General features: G+C 41.0%; 1 protein-coding gene across 3 annotated transcripts in view; it reads right to left on the bottom strand.

Moving 5' to 3' along the window:
* Nucleotides 1-21,946, bottom strand: part of PROSER2 (proline and serine rich 2) — a 455,053-nt gene that overhangs the window by 249,765 nt on the left and 183,342 nt on the right. The gene's annotated exons all lie outside the window — the stretch shown is intronic.

Genomic DNA, 21,946 nt, shown 5'->3' with positions numbered 1-21,946 from the left:
ACTGTCTTCAGCAAACATGCTCATGTTGACTTAGAGAAGGATGCGTGACATCTGTTGCTTCTTTAGCTAGATATTAAGCATTATTGTTAGCCGACTCTAATTCATGATCACAATCTGTTAGATCTCTCTGCCCTGTCAGTGCTGACCATTGTACAGCCACTATTTACCAAATAAAGTTCTGTTACTATCTTGTGCACTCACTTTCCCAATTCTTGAACGGCATATACACACACATGCATACGCAAACCTGCATGCTTCACAAAGACCACTGCACCACCCTGTCTATTGGCAATTGTTTTGCCTATTCATTAACCTTGATCCAGTATCTCATTAGTAGTCCATAACCGCTGATATACAGCTTTGTGAACGACACTAAAGTACAGTCCCTAGAAGGGCAAAAAAGTGTGAGTGGAGGGGATATGCAATAATTCCCCAAGACTGTGGCATCTTGAGTATTCCCCTCCAAGCTACAGTGATCATTGTGTTTAAGTACAAATGGTGTGCGTGGAGTTCAGTCCACCATGTGGGTGGGTGAAAAGGGAAAACACCACTGCAGCAATAAGATTTGTAATGTTTCACTGTCACAACTCACAGCATCAGGTCTCGCACTTCTGAAAGAAAACCCTCAATGAAGCTTGTCTGTACATTCGGCTTCACTAAACGTGAAATGTGCAGTAATATAATGCAGAGGTATGCTGTCCTGCCAAAGCAGTCACTAGTATTCATATATTTAGGCGATTTAAAAACTTGCACTGATGGAAGATGCAGCCTTTGTATTTACACCAGTAGATATGTGCTCTAACCATACAGTGGATATAAAAAGTGTATACACCCCTGTTAAAATGCCAGGTTTTTGTGATAAAAAAATTAGACCACAATAAATCATTTTAAAACTTTTCCCACCTTTAATGTGACCTACAACCTGTACAATTCAGTTGAAAAACAAATATGTTAGGGGGAAAATATAAAAAATAGAAAATGTACAATAAGCTGGTTGCATAAAAAGCACCTTTTGATTTAATTACAGCAGTCTTCTTGGGTACACAGCTGCCATCAATGAAAGAGACTGATTAACCCCAAATAAAGTAGGATTTTTCTGACATTTACTCAGTTGCCTGCTACAGTAAAAGCCATGGTTCACAGAGAGCTTACAAAGCATCAAAGAAAGGTATCAGTCAAAAGGGTACAAAAAATTTCCATGTCATTGGATATATCATGGAACACAGTGCAGACAGTCATCAAAAAGTGGAGAAAATATGGGACAGCAGTGACATTGCAAAGAACTGGATATCCCTTCACAATTTATGAAAAGACTAGATGGAAACTGGTCAGGGAGGCTGCCAAGAGACCTACAGCAGCACTGAAGGAGCTGCAGGAATTTCTGGCAAGTACTGGTTGTGTACTACGTGTGACAAATCTCCCGTACTCTACATATGTCTGGCCTATGGGGTAGGGTTGCAAGATGGAAGCCTTTTCTTACACAGGAAGACATCCAGACTCAGTTAAAATTTGCAAAACAATGCGTGAAGTCTCCCAAAAACATGTGGAAAAATATGTTATGGTCTGATGAGACCAAGGTTGAACTTTTTGGCCACAATTCCAAAAGGTACGTTTGGTGCAAAAACAACACTTCATCGTGGGGATGGTGTTCTTTTGGTGATGCGAACCATGGTGGTGTCAGTATCATGCTTTCGGGTTGCTTTTCCTCAGCTGGAACTGGGGCTTTAGTCAAGGTGGGGGGAATTATGAACAGTTCCAAATATCAGTCACTTTTGGCCTAAAACCTTCAGAGATCTGCTAGAAAGCTGAAGATGAAGAGGAATTTCACCTTTCAACACGGCAATGACCCCAAGCATGCATCCACATCAACAAAAGAATGGCTTCGCCAGAAGAAAATTAAAGTTTTGGAATGGCCTAGACAGAGCCGAGACCTAAATCCAATAGAAAATCTATGGGGTGACCTGAAGAGGGCTGTGCACAAGAGATGTCCTCACAATCTGACAGATTTGGAGCACTTTTGCAAGAGCAGGCAAATATTGCCAAGTCAAGAAGTGCCATGCTGATAGACTCTTACCAAGAAGACTGAATGCTGTAATTAAATCAAAAAGTGCTTCAAAGTATTAGTTTAAGGGTGTGCACACTTATGCAACCAGCTTACTGTACATTTATTTTTTATATTTTTTCTTCTAACAGATTTGTTTGTTTTTCATAGGTACTTAATTCTTCCGGTATAGAGATGGGCCCTTTAGGGGAGGAGAGAGGGGGTAAAGTTAGCACTGAACCTATCTGCCAGGATGTTGGCAATATCAGTTGTTCCTGTACATTTAGTGCCATTATGCTGCAACTCAGAGCAGATCTGAGTGTTGCCATTGAGATTCTTGACATAGCTATAGAATGATGCTTTTTGGTTGTCTTTAGAATCAGTGGCAATTTTGTTTTCATAACTAGCTTTGGAGGATTTTATGAGGGATCTCAGCTTCTTACTGAGGCTGACCACAGAGTTCCTCCAGTCATGGGATTTTACTGTTTTTTTGCAACAGTTTCTTTCTTCTGTTGTAGAGTTTGTTTACGGCAGGGGACCACCAGATTGGCATCCTTTTTTTGGAGGATAGCATCTTGGTTCTGTTAGGGATTGCACAATACATGCACTTGTGCAAGTGCTTATAAAGTGCAATTGTATAGGATTCAGCAGTCGTACCTCTATTGTCCGTCAGCATGGGTGTTGTGAAGTTTGCCACTTCTGTCTTAAGAAGCATGATGTTGGCTTTGGAGACATTTTTTATGGTGGTTTTCCTAATGGAGGGTGGGGGTGGGATGTGGATGTCTGGGGTGATTTGCTTGTGGTCAGATCTGACCAACGAGGAATTGACCTCTGGTGTGTAACACCGGTTGCCCATGTTGGTAATGACCAGGTCTAGGATATTGCTGCCCCTGGTGGGGGTGTGGATAAGTTGATCCACGATGTTGGAATTTATGAATTCCAGAAAACGTTGAGCACAAGAGTTGGTACACAAGTAGTTTTACCAGTTAATGGTGGGGTAGTTGAAATCGCCCATTATTAGGGTGTTAGGTTGTACCCGAATATTTTCCAGTGTATCAAGAAATGAGAAGTGGGAATCCTGGGGCATGGTGGGGGATGTGTAGCAAGCTACAATTTGGATTGCAGTCTTGCCCAGAGTTAGTTGCACTTGGATAATCTCGGGTGCATTACGCTGAGAAACTAGCCTGTAGGTGTGGATATCCTTAATGAATATGGACACGCCTCCACCTTTAGTGTTTCGGTCCAGGTTAGGTGGGCGAAAGGTGTGGTATGAATTATAGCCTGGTAATGCAGGGGTGCTCTCTGGAGCCTTGAACCAGGTCTCTGTCACTGAACAGATGTCGATGTTCTCCATTTTAAGAAGTGCCTCGAGTGAGTGCATTTTGAGGTTTAGACTTCTAGCATTAAGTAGTATTACCCTCAGATTTTGCTTGCTTGTACCTGTTATGGTGGTGAATTTGTCATTTGAATCTTGCCTAAAAAAGGCACTATAGGGATGGCAAGAGCCTTAGCCAATATCCAGAATCCCAAGGGCAACAGGTGCAGGCCATCTCTGGCAAAGCATCATGGTTTGTCGATCATGTCATCCCAAGCAGACAGATACTGGACCCCCTTAGAATGACACCAGAAGCTTAGCCAATTGTTGAAGTCAATCATTTTGCCCTTGTACTGTGGCATCATTCTGGGTGATGGCAGGACGTTACTCGGGGCTAGGGTCATACCTGCCTGGGCTACAAGATCGGACAGCTCCTCCATGTTTCTTTTTATGCAGTCCACGGAGGTAAGTCTCAGGTCATTCACACCAACATGGACAATGACAGAGTCATATGTACTTGTTGTGGTGACCTGAGTGCATGCGTTATGTGGTGGATCCTGCCACATGACAGGCAGCTGATAGTAACTTTCTCCTCGTTTAGTCTGGTGAGTGGAACATCAGTGTGCCTGACTACAGAGACTGTGGTTGAGTGGCACACTGAGTTTGTGGGTTATATGTCATTTGGGTTGGAAGTTGCTTGCGTTTCTGCTTTGGAGGTCCCTGTTGCTTGGGTAGATTTTTTTTTTGAGAGCCTCTGCAAATGTAGGTGTGTGTTTTGTGTTTCCGTGTGTGTGTGTGTGTGTGTGTGTGTGTGTTTTGGTGGTGATGAGTGTGGTGTGGTGCAAGTGTTTACCTTCTCCTCTTGATGATCTAGTCCAGTCTTGGGTGAAGAGAGCTTTGCTTCCAGTTTGGCTACATAAGTGCATCTCTCACAGGTTGTAGTGTTGGGTGGTAGGAGGAGAGGGTTGTCTGTGTACATGAAGCAATTGCTGCATTGACCCCAGATGCCCAGATTCATCAGGTAGACAGGAGAAAACACCGGGAGCTGACCCTCAGACATGCCTGGATAGGTGCTTATTTATTAAGTACTAAAAACGGTCTTCCTCTAGACAAGTGAGGAAAGTTGAGTGCTGTAGTAATTTGTAGATTTAGTGCTTACAATGAGTTCTGAACAAGTGCTGAGCTCAAATAAACAGATTTGAGTGCTGAAACTAGAAAACTGGCTAGTTCTAAGAAACAACATTAAGCTAGAAGGCTTCCCTCCAACACAGAAAGGCTTGGGGGCTCAGAAGCTTACAGTCTTTGATACAGCAAATCTCTATCTGGACTAGACAACTTTTAAGAAAGGCAGGAAACAAGCTTAGACATTTTTTTTTGTAAAGTGGAAAGGAGGAGCAAAAACTAACTGGGTTGGCATTCTCAAAGGTTCTCACTGGATTAGGTAGAATGAGGTAATGACACTAGACTGGGAGGAGTGTCCCAGATCAAATTTACAGTAGGGGCGGAACTGCAAAGCCACCAAGTATAAAAACAGGATACCAATAGGGAGGAAGGGTGGGAAACAAAAATCAAAACAAACAAACCCAACCAGATACTGAACAATTGTAGAAAATTTCTAGTTAATACCTCACACACAGTGAAATTAGCTAGCAAAGTATATGCAGACAAGTGCTATAAATAACTCAGAAATAAGCAAAAAACAGGATACTTAATGTTATGTATCACAGATTAGTTGGCTCAGAGCCCTATAGATCTCATTAAAGGTGGGAAAAGTTTTGAAATTATTTATTATGGTCTCATTTTTTTTTTATATTACAAAATCCTGGCACTTTAAACAGGGGTGTGTACACTTTTTATATCCACTGTATATATTATGTACACAGATGTTCAAGTGCACTTTGAAGGGCAATTTTCTAACCAAATGGAGTTGTTTTACCTTTAAAATTTCTCTTTCATCTTTAAAATGTATTTGTGCTTCGGTTGTCTAACAGCTTGTCACGCCATTGGCTATATTAAGCTGTTATCTTGGTTGTTAAAAATGTCAGCTAAATCTTTCTTTCTTTCTTCATTGTTGAATTCATGTCCAGTGTCACTACACAACCTTTCGGATAATGGAAGAGATGCACATTTAGGATCTGAGTTACCCTAAATTAGCAACTTTTGCAATTTAACAACAAAGGAATGTCTAACCTAACCTTTATCTTTTGCTTCTCTAGTATTGTCATGTCTCCTGTTACTACCAGGATTGCACTTTTAAAGAGACTGTCTTGAGAGTCTTTTCACGGATATTAAAACACCAGTATTTTAAAGTTGTTAATTTAAGTTTGACTGGTTGTTTAAAGATTTCTGCTATATAATTTTTCATTCTTAGCATAGCCCCAATTTTTTTCAAAGACATCTAGCACAGTGAGAGGAATATTTACTGTAACCACTTCTATTACTTGTCAGGCAATTTGTCTGACCAACTTTCGATGGTACTGTCAGTCAGTCTCCTTGTGGACTATACTAGTATCCCCAAACTTGAGTATTCTACAGCTTGGTTTGTAAGCCATGTTAAATGCATCTGTTTTCTTTATATTAAATTTATTCAAATTGCAATAGAGCATTTTTTTTTTTACACATGTGGTGCGTATGCATGTGTGCACGTCTACATGCAGAGTCTATGAAAGATTAACCCAAGGACTAAACAATAAAAGCTTTTGCACCCGTTAAGTGGCTTTTCTACAAACAGTGCAATGTTATACAGTTCCCTATATTAACTTCATTTCACCAACCTGTGAATGTTAGTTTGCCAAATGCCCACTTGGGCCTCCTGCCAAAATTTGCGGGGAATAAAGAACCAGGCAGCTTCCCCAGGGTGTTCTTGTGAAGGCGCACTTTCCAGCTCTTTTCTGGTAGATGAAAAAAGCAGCACTAAGCTTTCTTGAGCCCCTTCTGCTTTTGTTACAACCACAGCCTTTTCACCAAAAAATAAATTAGCAGATTTAATAGAATACAAAGATTCAAATGTGTAGTCAGAGCTAACTTTTTCTCTTAGACAACCATTCTGGCTCTGTCCAGCACCTTAAAGGCAAACACTGCACTGGGAAGAGAGTCGTACTTAAATTTCTGCATATGGTATGCTTGCTAAGACTCGCAATACATTTTACAGGAACAATACAGTCTTTACAAACCTGTATGGCAGTGTATCTAAACTCTCTTTCTTTGGAAATACTTTATTTCTTTGAAAATAAAATACTTTGTCCATTATTTCAATCAATTTACTATATCCATTATTTGTTCAGTTCCTCTGAATGCATTTAGCTGGACCTTAAAAGAGAAAAAGAAGTTATGTCTTACTATAACGTTCCATCTGTATTGTTGATCCTCGTTCAGTCATTACACCTGTGTTATCAGTTCTGACCTCGGAACCAAGCTGGCCATCTTCCAAGCTCGCAACAGCCACTAACTCTCGAGCTAAACTCTTACCCACAATTCCCCTCTCCCGGTTAGCTCAGATTGAGTTTGCAAGTCAAAGGAAGTAGAGGCTACCTCTGGTCAAAGAACCTAATGGATCCGGATGATGAGATCCACTATAAGCCTCAGGAGGGAGGGTCGTAATGACTGAACGAGGATCAACAATACAGATGGAACGTTATGGTAAGACATAACTTCTTTATCTGACATTGTTGATCCTCGTTCGTTCCTTACGCCTGGGACAGAGTCCCCAGCTACCTTTATTCCTGGGAGGCTCTCATGCAAGGACATTCCTAAGCACCAATGAACCAAAGGACACTCTTCCTCTGGAGGCCAAATCCAATTTGTAATGGCTGATGAAGGTATGGGGGTCTAGCCCAAGTTGCAGCTGCACAAATGTCAGGTAAAAAAGCTCCAGCAAGAAAGGCAGCAGAAGTTGCGACCGACCTAGTGGAATGAGCCCTAACGGCTGTAGTCAGAGGGATATCATGAGCTTTGTAAATAAATGTTACAGTCTTTTAACCATTTAGCCAATGTGACCTTAGAAACAGCACATCAAAGTCTAGGACCAGAATAGGCCAGGAATAGCTGATTTGATTTGCGAGAAGCCTTAGTTCTGTCCAGATAGAAAATAATTTTCATGTGAATGTCAAGGGTATGTAGACAATGCTCTCCTCTGTTAGAATGATTGGGAAAGAAAAATGGCAGTTCAATGAATTGGTTAATGGACATTTCAGAGATCACTTTTGGCAGGAAGGAAGGATTAGTTCTCAATGACACTATCTTTATGACATATTAAGTAAGGCTGTTTGATGCATAGAGCTTGAAGTTCAGAGATACGTCTGGTAGAAGTAGTGGTGACCAAGAAGAAAGTTTTCCAAAAAAGAAACTTGAGGTCACATGAAAAAGATGGTTTAAAAGGAGCCGTAGTCAATGCTTGCAAGACCAAAGACAGATCCCATGGCTGGCTAGGTTCTCTAAAAGGGAGTTTCAAATGATTTACGCCTTTTAGAAAAGTCTTGCATAATTTGTGTGACATAAGAGAGTCATGGACACCATTGTGAAAATTGGATATCGCGGCCAAATGAACTCGAATGGTAGAAGCAGATAGGCCAGATTGGAATAAACTGGACAGGTACTCCAGTACTACCGGCAATGGCACTGAAAAAGGGTCCGTCTCTTTCCTTCAGCGAAATGGTAACTTTTTCCACTTGGTGAGACAAGTAGTTCTGGTGGAAGACTTACGAGACGCAATAAGAATGTCACTTACTGGGAAAGAAAGATCATTCTGCCTGGCAATCACTGGAAGTGGAGGAACCAAGCTGTGAGCTTCAGGCTGCACAGACTGGGGTGAATCAAGTTCTGCGGATGAGAGATCAAATCCGGAGTTGGATCGAAAATCCATAGTTGATCTAGCAGGTGAGGCCATAAGAAGGGGAACCAAATTTGCTGAGGCCAATATGGCGCAATGAGGATTATCTTGCTCTTCAACCGGTGGGCTTTCCTCAGGAACTGGGGAATGAGAGGGAGAGGGGGAAAGGCATAAAGCAGACCCGAAGGCCAATCGTGGACTAGAGCGTCCCTGGGTGACTGTCCCAGAGGGGGAATCAGGGCAAAGTATTTGCTGCACTTGTAGTTGGTTTGGGATGCAAAAGTTCTGCAGCAAGGGAAACCCCAGTGGTTGAAAATTTCCGCCACTGTAAGAGGATTCAGAGACCACTCATGTGGTTGCAGAATGCACCTGCTCAATCTGTCTGCTATCACGTTGGATCTCCCGGGAATGTGCATTGCTAAAAGAAAGCGGTTGGTAGCCATTGACCACTGCCATATCCTCATGGCCTCCTGACAAAGTGGGTAGGATTTGGTCCCGCCTTGTTTGTTGATGTACCAGACTACAGCCATGTTGTCCGATTGTATTGCAATAGTCCCAGATGGAAGGAGGGGATGAAATGCTTACAACGCTAGAAGCACCGCCCTCAGTTCTAGGATATTTATATGCAGATGAGCTTCTAGGTCCAACCACATGCCTTGGACTGTCTTCCCCTGAAAAATCCCCCACCCCATCAGGAAGGCATCCATGGTCACTGTGGCTTTGGGCTGTTGGGGTGTGAAGGGGCGAGACCATTGTGATGGGTTCTGCAACATCCACCAAATCAAGTCTTGTTTGCATCTCTGAGTCACCCGAATCCTGGATGAGGGAGGACTGAAAGGGTACCACTGGGTGAGTAGTAATCATTGTAAACGCCTCATGTGAAACCTCGCGAGAGGGACAATGGTAATGGAAGCTGCCATGGAACCCAACAGCTGGAGAACAGAATGTGCTGTCGATCTATCAATTGAGAGGATGGGTATGAGTTGTTTTATCCTCAAGATTCTGTGCTCTGGCATTGATGTTGTGCAGTTCTTTGCATTCAACAGGACCCCAATGAATTTTATGGATTGGGATAGGTTGGATTTTTGCCAGTTTATAGTTATACCTAACCTTTCTGAGGTGTGAAGAAAGTATGCCAAGGCTTTTTCCAATAGATGTCTGGTGGGGGCGGTGATGAGCCAGTCATCTAGGTATGGAAACACCCGGATTCCTTGCAGTCGCAGGTGAGCTGTGACAACTGCCATGCACTTGGTGAACACACTGGGGTCTGCAGAGAGTCTGGAGGGCAGTACTCGGAACTAGCAATGACCGGCTCCCGCACAGAAGCGAAGGAATCTTCTCGATGATCTATCCACCTTTATGTGGTTGTACGCATCTTGAAGCTCTATAGAGCACATTCAATCGCCTGCCTCCAAGAGTGGGAGGATAGACTGTATTGTGACCATCCGGAATTTCTGTACTTCTGCAAATTTGTTTAGCACACTGAAATACAAAATTGGTCTCCAGTCCCCGGTCTTTTTTGGCACTAAAAATAATCTTGGGTAGAATTTGGATCCTATCTGGTCTGGTGGGACTATTTGGATGACTCTTTTTCTTAGCAGCTTTGAAATCCCTAATGCTGCTTCTACCCTTTGACTGGGTGGAACGTCGGGTAAACTCCTTAGTGGGGCGGGACAAATATCGAAGGGAATATGATAACCTCCTGTTATCGCTCATACCTAAGAATCGGTGGTAATGGTTAGCCAGGCAGAAGGGTACAAAGAGAAATGACCCCCAACTGCTTCCAGAGGAAAGCAGTTGGGCCACTCTTCAGGAGCGCTGGTATAGGACTGGCTATAGAAAGAATCTCTGGAACCCAGGTTACGTGGACCTCCTCTGCCTCGAAAGGGGCGTCTTCCATACGAGAGTTTCCCCCTCTGCCTCTAGGGGAAAACTCGGCTTGTGTGTCATGGAAAGAACCCTGAGACTTTGTGCCACATCTTCCCACTCTTCTGGTTTCTGGAGAACACCCGTTGAGGGGAAGAATAGCAGACACCCACGTCAGAAAGGGTCTTACAGTCCTGTTCACACCTAGCCAGTCTCTCATTAATCTTGGGTCCACACAACGAAGAGGCTTCAATGGGAGTGTTCAGAAAGGAAGCCTTGAAAGGTTCCGCAAAATCATACAAGCGCATCCAGGCATGCAGTCTCACGACTATGCCTGCACCCACTGCTCTAGCTGCTCCTTCTGATGCGTGAGAAATCAGACACATGGAGGAGTTAGAAATCGATTCAAGGGTGGCTGTGAGGCCACTTTGTCCTGGACTTCATCAGACACAGCTCTGCCCAAGGTTTCAGAGAGCTGAGAAATTAAGTCTCTTTGAAGCTTGGTAAAATGTGCCATATAATTCATGGACCTGACTGCAAAGGTCGCTGATGCAAAGGTACACTTCCCTAATCTGTCCAGCACCCGGGACTCTGTTGGGTGGGTGGACAGTCTGGCTTTCTTCCGCCAGATTTTTCTTTGTTGCAGCCGCCCCCAAGGCATCTACAGGAAGACCTTTGGACCAGCGAGGCTCACAATCTGGAGGGGACAGGATTTTATCTGGCCTGCAGGGAATGGCATAAACGGCGTCAGGAGCCTTCCATGCATGCTGCACTACGAGCCGGACAAGGTCGTCACCAGGTGGGGTAACCCAAGAGGTAGGGGGCCAGGCACGAAAGGCCTGCAGGAACACAGATGCTTCAGAGGTCGGGTTAGTGGGCCACCAATCACCTCTCTGCTTACGTATTTCGAGGATATCTCCAAAGGATACCTCAGAGGATGACCGATGGGACCCCTCCCCATCATCAAAGTCTGTGTCTTCCATGAGGGACTCTTTTGGGGAGTCCACATGCTTCCTCTTACACAAACTCTTGCAATGAACTTCCTCAGGGAGAGAAACTGAAGAAGACAGCGCAAAAGGGGCCTCCAGTGGGAATGTGTCCTGAGGCCCTTGTACCCGGTGTCCACCAGAGCAGTCTTGTGTAAATTGCGGTCCAGAGGAGGACAGGGGCACTGATAGCACAGGACTGCCAACAGACACAAGAGCCTTCTCCATGAGTTGGAAGGCTGGGAGGTCACACCCCGTTCAAGCAAATCAACCCGCCGACTCTGAGTCCCTGGACGTCTGTGAAAAACAGGGGTACATACGTCACAGCTATGATCCAAAGCAGTGACTGGAGTGACAAGCCTCTCCTGCCACAAAGGCAACTGCAACTCCTTAGTGAGGTCCATGAAAGGAACCGAAGAGAGGGAAGTTGGTGCCACAGCAGGGGGCTTCAAAGGCAATGAAAGAGGAGAATAAGTAGGTGTCCTTGGAGGAGGGTGATCACCTCCAAAGGAAGAGTAGTTCCTGAAGGGTTGTATACCTCTGGCCAAAAGCAAATGATGAACAAGGCACACCACATCATGTTCAGAGAGGCTTCTAGTGGATCTCACAGACATAGCTAAAGGGGAGTTAGGCATATCCAAGGATGTGGGAAACTCTGTACCCACAAAGGGGTCTTTGGACGGTGCTAAAATAAGCATCTGCACCAAAAACAACAGAGCCGTTAAGGCTTGTAATACTGGTGTCTTCACCGAGGAGATCCTCGGTGCCAAAGGTAAGGTCTGCACCGACGAGGTTGGTGATGAAGTGGTAGTTGGCACTATGGCAGGTGCCGAAAGAGTCTGTGTGGAAAACGAGATGGTCAGTACTGAGAGAATAGTCGGTGCTGTGAAAATAGTCGGAGTCGAAGCAGGAGCGGGCATCCAAAAAGTCATGACTGTAAAGGTCTGTATCGAGGAAAATGTCGGTGCCAGTAAGGTAGTCTGAACTTAGGGGCCCCTCAGTTCCGATGAGGTATAGGGCACAAAACTCTGTGCCTCAGATCTAGGCACCGAAAGCCTCGGGGCCGAGGAAGTCAAATCCGAACTAGAAAGTTTGGCCTTCTTAGGTCTCGGTTCCTGGTTGTCCCCAGCAGGAGACAATGGGACAGACTTGGCCTTCTTGTGTTCATCTCTTTTCTTATGGGAACTAACAGGGGTTGAAGCCTCCGACCCAAAAATAGCCTCTGAAAGGAAGATTTAAGTAGTCCCTTTAAAATCAGTTTATTTTTCCTTTCCACCAAAGTCCTGTTAGAAAAAGCACAAATCCCATTTATGCCCACAATCCACACATCTTTTAAATTCCAAACCACCTTTTTTCTCTGCCATGATAGGAGGAAGAAAAAAAGGAAGGAAGAAGGTACCAACAATGGTGAGAGAAATACCCAAAGGTAAAGCAGGAAAGATTTTATCAACAATGGTAAAGGAGTTTCCTCATGGTAAGAAGAAAGAAGGTCTAGAAAAAAACAAAAACAAAAAGAATTGCTAGATGCGATAGGAAGAGATAACTATTTAACAAAATTAGGACAAAAAATAACTGCAATACGATAATGTATTATCAAAGAAGTTTACTTGGCTCAAGAGAAGTGGCTTGACACTACTGAATGGCAATGTGGCAAACGAAACCTGGGGTAACAGGGAGAGGGGAATTGTGTGTAAGAGTCTGGCTCGAGAGTTTGTGGCTGTCACAAGCTTGGAAGATGGCCGGCTCAGTTCAGAGGTCGGAACCGATAACCCAGGTGTAAGGAATGAATGAGGATTAACAATATCAGATTGTATTTTCTTCTTCACATCAGGAATACGTATCAGAATTTTAAATTTTTGTACAGTCTTCTCTCAGAAAAATCTGGAGGCACTTTAGAATCAGAAAACCTCTCTGCTACTACTTGTTTCAAAAACATAAGAATTATGCAAACAAATCACTTCTGATAAGAAAAAGTTTATTTCAAAATATAGTGTAAACTAAAGGCTGTTAAGATGGTAAATTTGATCAAAAGAAACAGAATCCTGCACCAAGACCATGAAAAGCTGAAACACATACTACAAAATGCCCAAGGAATGCCCATCATAAGGGAGGCTGTTGGCAGACACCAAATATAAAAGCTCCATCTAGGGGACGTCAGGTTCTGCAACCTCTGTAACTGTGGGGCTCAGGAAGCCCAAGTCCTCCATACATAGGTTACTACAGAGGGTGCTGGATCACTTTTTCTATACAGAGAGGTGTACACAGCATACAAAAAAAGCTCATAAATCACTACTAGATAATGCTCATGATCCCGTCTCCTCATCCTCTTCCTGGTGTCCTTCAGTACCAAGGACTGGGAGGAATGAATGGCCAAGCAGAAATCAGAAGTCATGAAGGAAGTGAAGAGGAGTAGGGATCAGGGGAAAAATGAATTAAAAATGGTGAAGCTACAGATACCACACACTTAGAGTGGCCATCATTTGTAGTTTTTGTAACCAATCTTGACCATATATAATACTGAATCAGTTACCAAGGTAACTATTGTTTTATACATGACAAACTGACAAAGTTGTTCCAGAGAAACAATGAAAGCCTGAACTTGAAATGTCACAAAATGTAACAATCATATTCTGAACAAATAGTATTAAATTGACAATGGACACTCAGTTTAATAACATGGGCTTGAGTACAATACCATTGCTGTTTTAACTGGTCATAAATGACGCACACTATATTGAACATCAAGGAGGAAGCATGATGATTTTCTCATAAGTAAATGTGCATAACAAGTCATATAATTGCTTTAACTTGAATTGTGGTTTTGTAACACATCTTGACCATACATAATACTTAAGCTGTTACCAAGGTAACTGATGTTTTACACATGACAAACTGACAAAGTTGTTCAAGGGAAACAATAGAAGCCTGAACTAGAAATGTCACAGAATGTAACAATCACATTCTGAACAAATAGTATTAAACTGATAATAATCAGTCAGTTTAACCTTTGCTGATTATACAAAATAGAATGCTGCCATTTAAATCTAAAACTTTCAGTACAAGCCAAATGGCAATTTAAGAATATGGAAAGGGGAACTTGTAATCAACCACAGTAAATGAATTTGTTGTTTTTAACCTATAATTTCATTCATTTTATAATAAGAGACAGATATGAAAATCCTTGTGTGTAGGAAATGGGGGGGGGATGCACTAATAATTAAAATGCAGTAACTTTCATCAATGTTTACATAAAACAAACTTTATGCTTTAAGTAAGTTAGCAACAAAGTGATTACTTAAATGCTGGCAAACAATGAAATATAATTTCCGATATATCCAGTAAAATACACTGCATTATAATATACATTAGGTATACATATTACCATCTATTTATATTAAGTGATAAGTTTTGAAAGACTTCAATAAGGGGAAATATGTTAAATAACTGTGTCCTATAATCTTTTACTGAGGTTTTATATATGATGCATCCTACTTTACTATGACTGAATTGCTTGTCATCTTTCATGTAAATATTAATTGCTTATACAAGTAGACATTTATATTCATTAGAATTCTGTCCATTCTACAATAGTACTATATCTGTTCAAAATAATATAAATATTGATTATTCCCATTACAAATATTCTCCATATGATAATTCAATTTATGGAGCTCAGATGTTCTGGATTGTCAAGGTATGAGTGATAATCTGATGTACTAAGGTTTATCCATTAGAGTAGGAATGATTTTCATTCCATGGCTAGTGCAGAACTTAGTTTTCTTAACATTTATTAATTTAAATTTATTTCACAAAAACATTTTAGTATGCCTGACCTAAACATTACTTTATTGGTAAACACTCAAAAGTATAAAACTGATAAATTCCTTTAAAGGCTCAAACATACATGTTACAGTTAGAGGAACATGTCTAATAGACAATAAAACAAAAAGTACATACTCTAACCTAAGATGGATTTAATTTTATTATCTTTAAATACCAATGGCTTAAACAATCCTAGCAAGAGATCAAATCTACTGAAATATTTAAAAGTGAACAAAGCACAAATTGTCTTCCTTCAAGAAACTCATTTCAAAACAAATGACAATTACAAATGGAATCCTAAGGATCCAAAACAAATGACAATTACAAATGGAATCCTAAGGAATATATGCTACTGGCGCAATCCACTTGTAAGACAAAGACAAAAGGGGTAACAATTTTACAGAAAACAAATGTGATTAACCCAGAAATCATATACAAGTATGAAGATAAAGAAGGCCTTATGGCATTAGTAATAGTGAAATATAATAACAGAGTATGGACCCTAGCGAATTTACACTGGTTCCCAGGCATTGGATCAGGAACTGTTAAAAAAAAACACTTGGAATTCATTTCCAATAATTATAAAGGCAACTTAATATGAGGAGGAAATTTTAACTGTAGATTTGATATTTCTGAAACTACAAATAAAAGACCGCTGTGTACATCTGCTGTATCAAAATTGTTAAACAAGTGGGTAGAATAATTTCATCTTGTAGATACTTTCAAATTTAAAGAAGATAAATCTTTGTTGTTTTCTCATCAAGATCACAAATTTGGTACCCAAACTACAATAGATAAAATATTTGCTGCCCATGACTTGCACTCTCAAATCATTAATTTCTCAATCACTCCCTGCCCCTTTTCAGACCACAATTCATTGATACTAAAACGTCAAAATGGGTACAAGCCATTATTCTTTAACTCCAGAATTCCAAAGAGTTCAAACTCTGATTATTATCTGAATTACAGTTCTTAAGATATTAATTAGACCACATAGATAAATAAAATAATATGGGACTCTTACATGTATGGTAAATCCCTAACTTGGTATAAAAAAAATATCAGAGAATGGGAATCTGAATTATTAGAATTACAATCCAAACTTTTGTCAGTAAAAGCTGAAAAAAATCAAAATCATTTGGAGACAAAAAAGAAAAAAGTGTTAAACAATAAATACAACGAAAGTCTAATGCACAAAACTAGTTTAGCTTTAGAAAAACTAAAGATTAATCTCCCAAATATCTACATAATTTATCCACAAGAATCAAAATACAATCAAAAGCTAATAACATTAAAAGCATCTTCCATAAAAAGGATTCTTGATGCCTATCACTATATGGAACATTTCCAAAAAGGAAAAATATATATCGATCAATTAAATCTAGATGAAAAATGTTCCAATATAAAAAAAATACCAGAAAAATTAAAACTAGAGCTGCAAGCACACACAGCCTACAAAGAAATTAAGACACAATAAAAGAGGGTAAAAATAATAAAGCTCCAGGTATAGATGGTATAAATTATGGAACTTTTTACTGCAAAGATACTATCCCTCCATAAAATCCTTATCCTTCCATAAAACTCTATTAGAAATTCAGTCACAAGCTTTAATACCACTCTCTTGAAGATATTCCTTAATCACACCAACTCTAAAGGAAAACAAATCCCCAAACCTCTGTACCTCATAGACCTATATCATTATTAAAAAATGACCAAGATATTTATTAACTGACAGAATGAAAATACCACTATCCAAAACAATAAAAATTATCAAACTGGCTTTATATATCATAGACACATACATGACAATATTAAAAGGATAATTTCTTTTATAGATTATGTTAAGAAAATAAAGAAACACTCCTAATTGGCTTAGCTACAGAGAAAGCCTTTGATTTCCTAAATTGGGACTATTTAATCAAAATTCTGGTGCTATTTGAATTTCCTCCTTCCTTTGTTCATCTGCTAAAGAATATATATATATATATATATATATATATATATATATATATATATATATATATACATATACATATACATATATACATACACACACACACACAATTTAGCGTATGTTAAGCTAGGTCCTTTCCCCTCTGAATCTATACATATAACAAAGGGTATTAAACAAGGATGTCCCATGTCACCGATTATGTTTGCTTTGGCTATTGAAATATTGGCAGATTCAATATGCAACAATACAAAAATCAAAGGAGTAGATGTTTACGAACAATACAATTCTAAAGTAATGCTCTTTGCTAATGACATATTAACATTACAAGAGAGACAATAGAAGAATTAGATATTTTAATTGACACATTTTACAGGACTTCAGGACTCCATTTCAATAAATCAAAATCAAAATTTTTATTTTTAAATAAAAAAATAATTGCAGATTAAGGGGAATCACATTACAGGGAAACAAAAATCTACCATAAAATATCTAGGAATTGAGTTATGCAAAGATAATAATGAATTAGTCTAAAAAAACCTACAATGTTGTGTCTTTCGGCTTTTCCCAGTTAGGGGTCGCCACAGCGGAACTCCAGACCGCTAATGATTGGCAGTTGATTTTTTACATACTGAGTTGCCAGCCCTAGCACACAACCTTCAACGAAGGTATGCCCAGTCACGCACATCTCCACGCAGAAGACGCTCTAGCTGAGTCTCAAACTGGACAGCATCTTACTGTGAGGTGACGGCGCTACCGCAGCACCACCACTGCGGATCAAAAAACTACAACAATATCATCAATACAATTAAAATCTCTGTGGAAAAGTGGAACAAAATAATATTAACATTTGAAGACAGACTACAGTTAATAAAAAAGATTTTACTATCCAAGATCCTATATATAGCTTTGGCAATACAACGGTTACCAGAAAGGAATATACTCAAAGAAATAAACTCATGCCTAATAAAATTTTCATGGTTTCCCAAAAGAAACAGAATAGCTTTAATATATTATATCAGACCACGGGAACAGGGAGGATTAAACCTTCCTGATATAGAAACATATATAAAAGCATCAATATCTAAAACAATCTCAGATTGGATAAGTCCAAATTATTCTGCAAACTGGAAAGAATTACTAACTGTAATATCAATAAATGAATTTTATTTACAAAAAAAAATTTCAAACAGATAAAAACATTTGCCATAGCACGTATGTATTAGTATGCAATACAACATAACTAAGCCCATTACAACTTGTATGATTAATTTTTACATAGAGTCATTTACGAAAATTATTAATGCAAATATAGATTTAAAAATTTGGTTTGATCTTTTAACACCATTCATAGTTACAAAGAGCTATCCACATAAAATACACAGAGAAATAATTCCTGGGAACAGAAAGGATTTCTTTTTTTAAAACAAGGCACAAAGTACAGTTGTGTACACTTACCATAAATATAGATGTTAGAGTGTATTCACTGTTGCAGTCATTACATTTGGGTTATCTGCTTGCAGGTTGCCCTCAGTCGGCCTGATTAACAAAGTCTTGGGTCCTGCATCGGTTGCTGTCCCTTCTTCCATGACGTCAGGGGTATAAAAACATGCAGCCGATGCCATTACATCAGTTTTTCTTGCCCCAGATGTCAGATGCCCGCTAATGGGAAGCAACTGAACATAAAAGCACAAAGATAATACCTTCAACAAAAAAGCAAATACACCGAAAAGGCTTTTAAGCATAGTAAAGGAAAGTAGAGGTATAGCCAAAAGAAGTTAGGGGGCTGGAGGGAGGGTAACCAGGACTGCAACAGTGAGTACACTCGAGCATCTACATTTATGGTAAGTGTACATAACTGTACTATGTTCTTCGTGTTTCACTGTTGCAGTCATTACATTTGGGTACATTCCCAAAGCTATGGCTGGGAGGAGGAGTTTAGATAGCATTAGGGCCAGCTATAAGGCCCTGCAAGACTGCAGTGGCAAAGCCAGCTCTGGATTTAGAGAAAATTGGCAAATGATAATGTTTGGTGAAAGTATGTACAGAACTCCAGGTAGCAGCTTCAAGGATGTCCCTGGTAGGGACGCCTCTGAGAAAGGCTGTAGAGATAGATGCAGCCCTGGTGGAGTGAGGTCTGATCCCCTAGGTGATAGGTTTTCCATGGTGCTTATAGCAGAAATGAATGCAATGGCTTATCCATTTAGAAATTGTTTGCTTTGAAATGGACTTCCCCTCTGCCCCTGCAGCAAATGCTACTAGCATCAGTTCAGATTTCCTTCAAGGTTTAGTCCTGTCCAAGTAGCATCCAAGTTGTCTGTGCACATCTAAGGAATACAGTATCCATTCCCCTTTATTCTGTGGATTGGGAAAGAAGGTTGGCAAATGAATGGACTGATTTAAGAGCCACACTGGATACCACCTTGGGCATGAAGGCTGGATTGGTTCTGAGGGACACCCTGTCCGCATGAAAGATGATGAAAGGCTCCACTGCCATAAGGGCCTGTAATTCAGATACCCTTCTAGCTGAAGTGATTGCTAAAAGGAAAGCTGTTTTCCAAGAAAGAAATTTTAAGTCTGCAGTAGCAGCTGGCTCGAAAGGAGGTAGAGTGAGTTTCTCCAAGACAAAGTTAAGGTCCCAGGCTGGGATTGACGCTCTCCTGGGTGGTCTCAAATTTTTGGCCCCTCTGAGGAACTGCTTGAGCAGTGGATGAGAAGAGAGGGGAGGTTCTGTGTTATAATGAGCAGAAATGGCTGAGGTGTGGATTTTAATGGAGGAAAAAAGACAGGCCCTTGTGAAGCATCTCAGTTAAGTATTGTAAAATCTGAGGTAAATTGGTAGCTGCTGTGCTCATTCCCTTGAGACTGGTTCCAGGCACAGAATCTTTTCCATTTTTCAGCATAAGATTTTCTAGTACTAGGCCTCATTGCCTCTGATATCCATCACAGGTTTGCTGACGGATGGTAAAGGAGAGATTAAGTAATTAGCCAGGCTGCAAGGTTCAGTGTTGGAAGCTGAGGGTGCAAAATGTGGTTCTCCTGCTGAGAGAGCAGGGAAGAAGTCTGAGGCAGGTGCCATGGAGATAACCATGACACACTGCGCAGGAGGGGTACCAGTGTTGGTGCAGCCAGTCTGGAGCAATCAAAATCATCCTTGGTTTGTCCTGTTTGACTTTTAGCAGTACTTTGGAGAGCAGAGGCAGAGTGGGGAAGGCATAAACAGATAGGTTTTTCCAGCTGAAGGACAGAGCATCCACTTTCCAGGCTTGTTTGTGGGGAGTCCTTGTGCAAAATTTGTCCAATTGGGAGTTCTGGGGAGAGGCAAACAGGTCTATATCTGGGCTTCCCCATTTGCTTGTCAACATGTTGAAAATCCTTGGTTCCAGTTTCCACTCGTGTGGGTCCATGAGGTTTCTGCTTAGTCCATCTGCCAGTGTATTTAATTTTCCTGGCAGGAATTGAGCTTGTAGGTGCACTTGGTAGCTCAAGGCTGTGTTCCACAATGCCATGGCTAGTCTGCAGAGGGGGTAAGAATGTGTACCCCCCCCCCGCTTGTTTATGTACCACATAACAGTGGTGTTGTCCATCTTTACCATTAGTTGTCCTCGAAGAATGTGGTCCTTGAAGGCTGTCAGAGCATTCTGTACAGCTAACATTTCTTTTCGATTGATATGCAGGTGCATTTGACTTGGGTTCCATTTGCCCTGAATGCACTTTCCTGCCAGGTGAGCCCCCCATGCATAGTCTGATGCATGTGTTGTTAGGGTTTGGGCGGCAGGGATGGTGTGAGAGTTAGTCCCTTGTTTTGGTGGCAGGCCTCTGCCCACCAAAGGAACTCTAGGCGTAGGCAAGGTATGACAGGAATGATTGTTTCTAGGTTTTGAGAATGTTGACACCATAGGCTTTTTAGATACCACTGTAGTTTCCTCATATGCAGTCTTGCATATGGAATTAGAAGAATGCAGGAGGCCATGAACCCCAAGGCTTGCAGTATTTGTCTTGCAGATAGCAGGGTTTTTGTGGCCACTTGCATGAAGTAGGTTGTCAAATGAATTTGCTTTTCTGGCGTGAGGTAAGCCATATGGGAAGTTGTATTCAAGCTTTCTCCCAGGAATATAATTTGTTGATAGGGTACCAGGTGTGATTTCTTTTCATTTATGTTGTACCCCAGACAAGTTAGAACCCTTTTTCCAAAGGCCAGATGATTCAAAGTATGTCCTGGCTTTCTGCCTGAATTAGACAATCGTCCAGGTATGGATATATCTGAATATTTCTTTGCTTGCAAAATGCAATAACTGGAGCTAGGCACTTGGTGAATACCCTGGGTGCAGTAGATAAGCCAAAAGGACAGTGCAGAGAACTGATAGTGCGTGTAGCCTGCTTTGAAGCGTACGTATCTTCTGCAAGATTCCCTGATTGGGATGTGCAGGTATCTTCTTTTAAATCTAGAGTTGCCAACCAGGCATCTTTGGCTAGCATAGGAAGTAATTGGTGAAGAGTCAGCATCTTGAATTCTGGAATCTCCAAAAAGGTGTTTAGAGTAGACAGGTCCAGGATAGGACACCATGAAATGTCTTTTCTGGGTACCAGGAAAAGCCTTTAGTAGAAACCTTGTCCCTTTTCCTCTTCTGGTACCAGTTGAACCAGTTGAATAAGCCCCCATGCTTAAGAGAAAGTACTTGTCTTGGGCCTCTGCCCATCGACTTGGGGTAGGTCCAGCCACCCACTTGGTGTTGGCAATGTGTGGAATTGAAATCTGTATCCCTGGGACACTATATTTAAAACCCATTTGTCCTGGGTAATGAGTTCCCAATTCTCTGCATGAAGAGCAATCTTTCCCCCCAAAGGGGCAGTCAGTTGACAAGTGCTTGGAAATTTTAAAAGGAAGTCATTGAAACAATTTACCATAAGGGGGGTGTCTTATTATTCCCAGACTTGGAAGTGGAGGCCCCCCACTGCTTAGTTCTGCGAGTCCCATGGGACTGAAACCTGGGGTTTTTGCTGTGCCTGGGTTTGGCTTGAGAAGACCTGGAAGGGGCTGGAAAGGACCAATTCTTAGAGGGCCAGTGCCTACTAAATCCAGGAGGCTGAACTTGTAAAAAATATTTAACAGTTTGCATAGATTTAGCTTTATCTT

This window comes from Protopterus annectens, chromosome 11.part0, assembly GCF_019279795.1.
Source record: "Protopterus annectens isolate FY-2018-M chromosome 11.part0, PAN1.0, whole genome shotgun sequence".
NCBI classification, from domain to species: Eukaryota; Metazoa; Chordata; order Ceratodontiformes; family Protopteridae; genus Protopterus; species Protopterus annectens.
The sequence above is the reverse complement of the archived record's forward strand: the minus strand, read 5'-3'. Positions and strand labels throughout refer to the sequence as shown.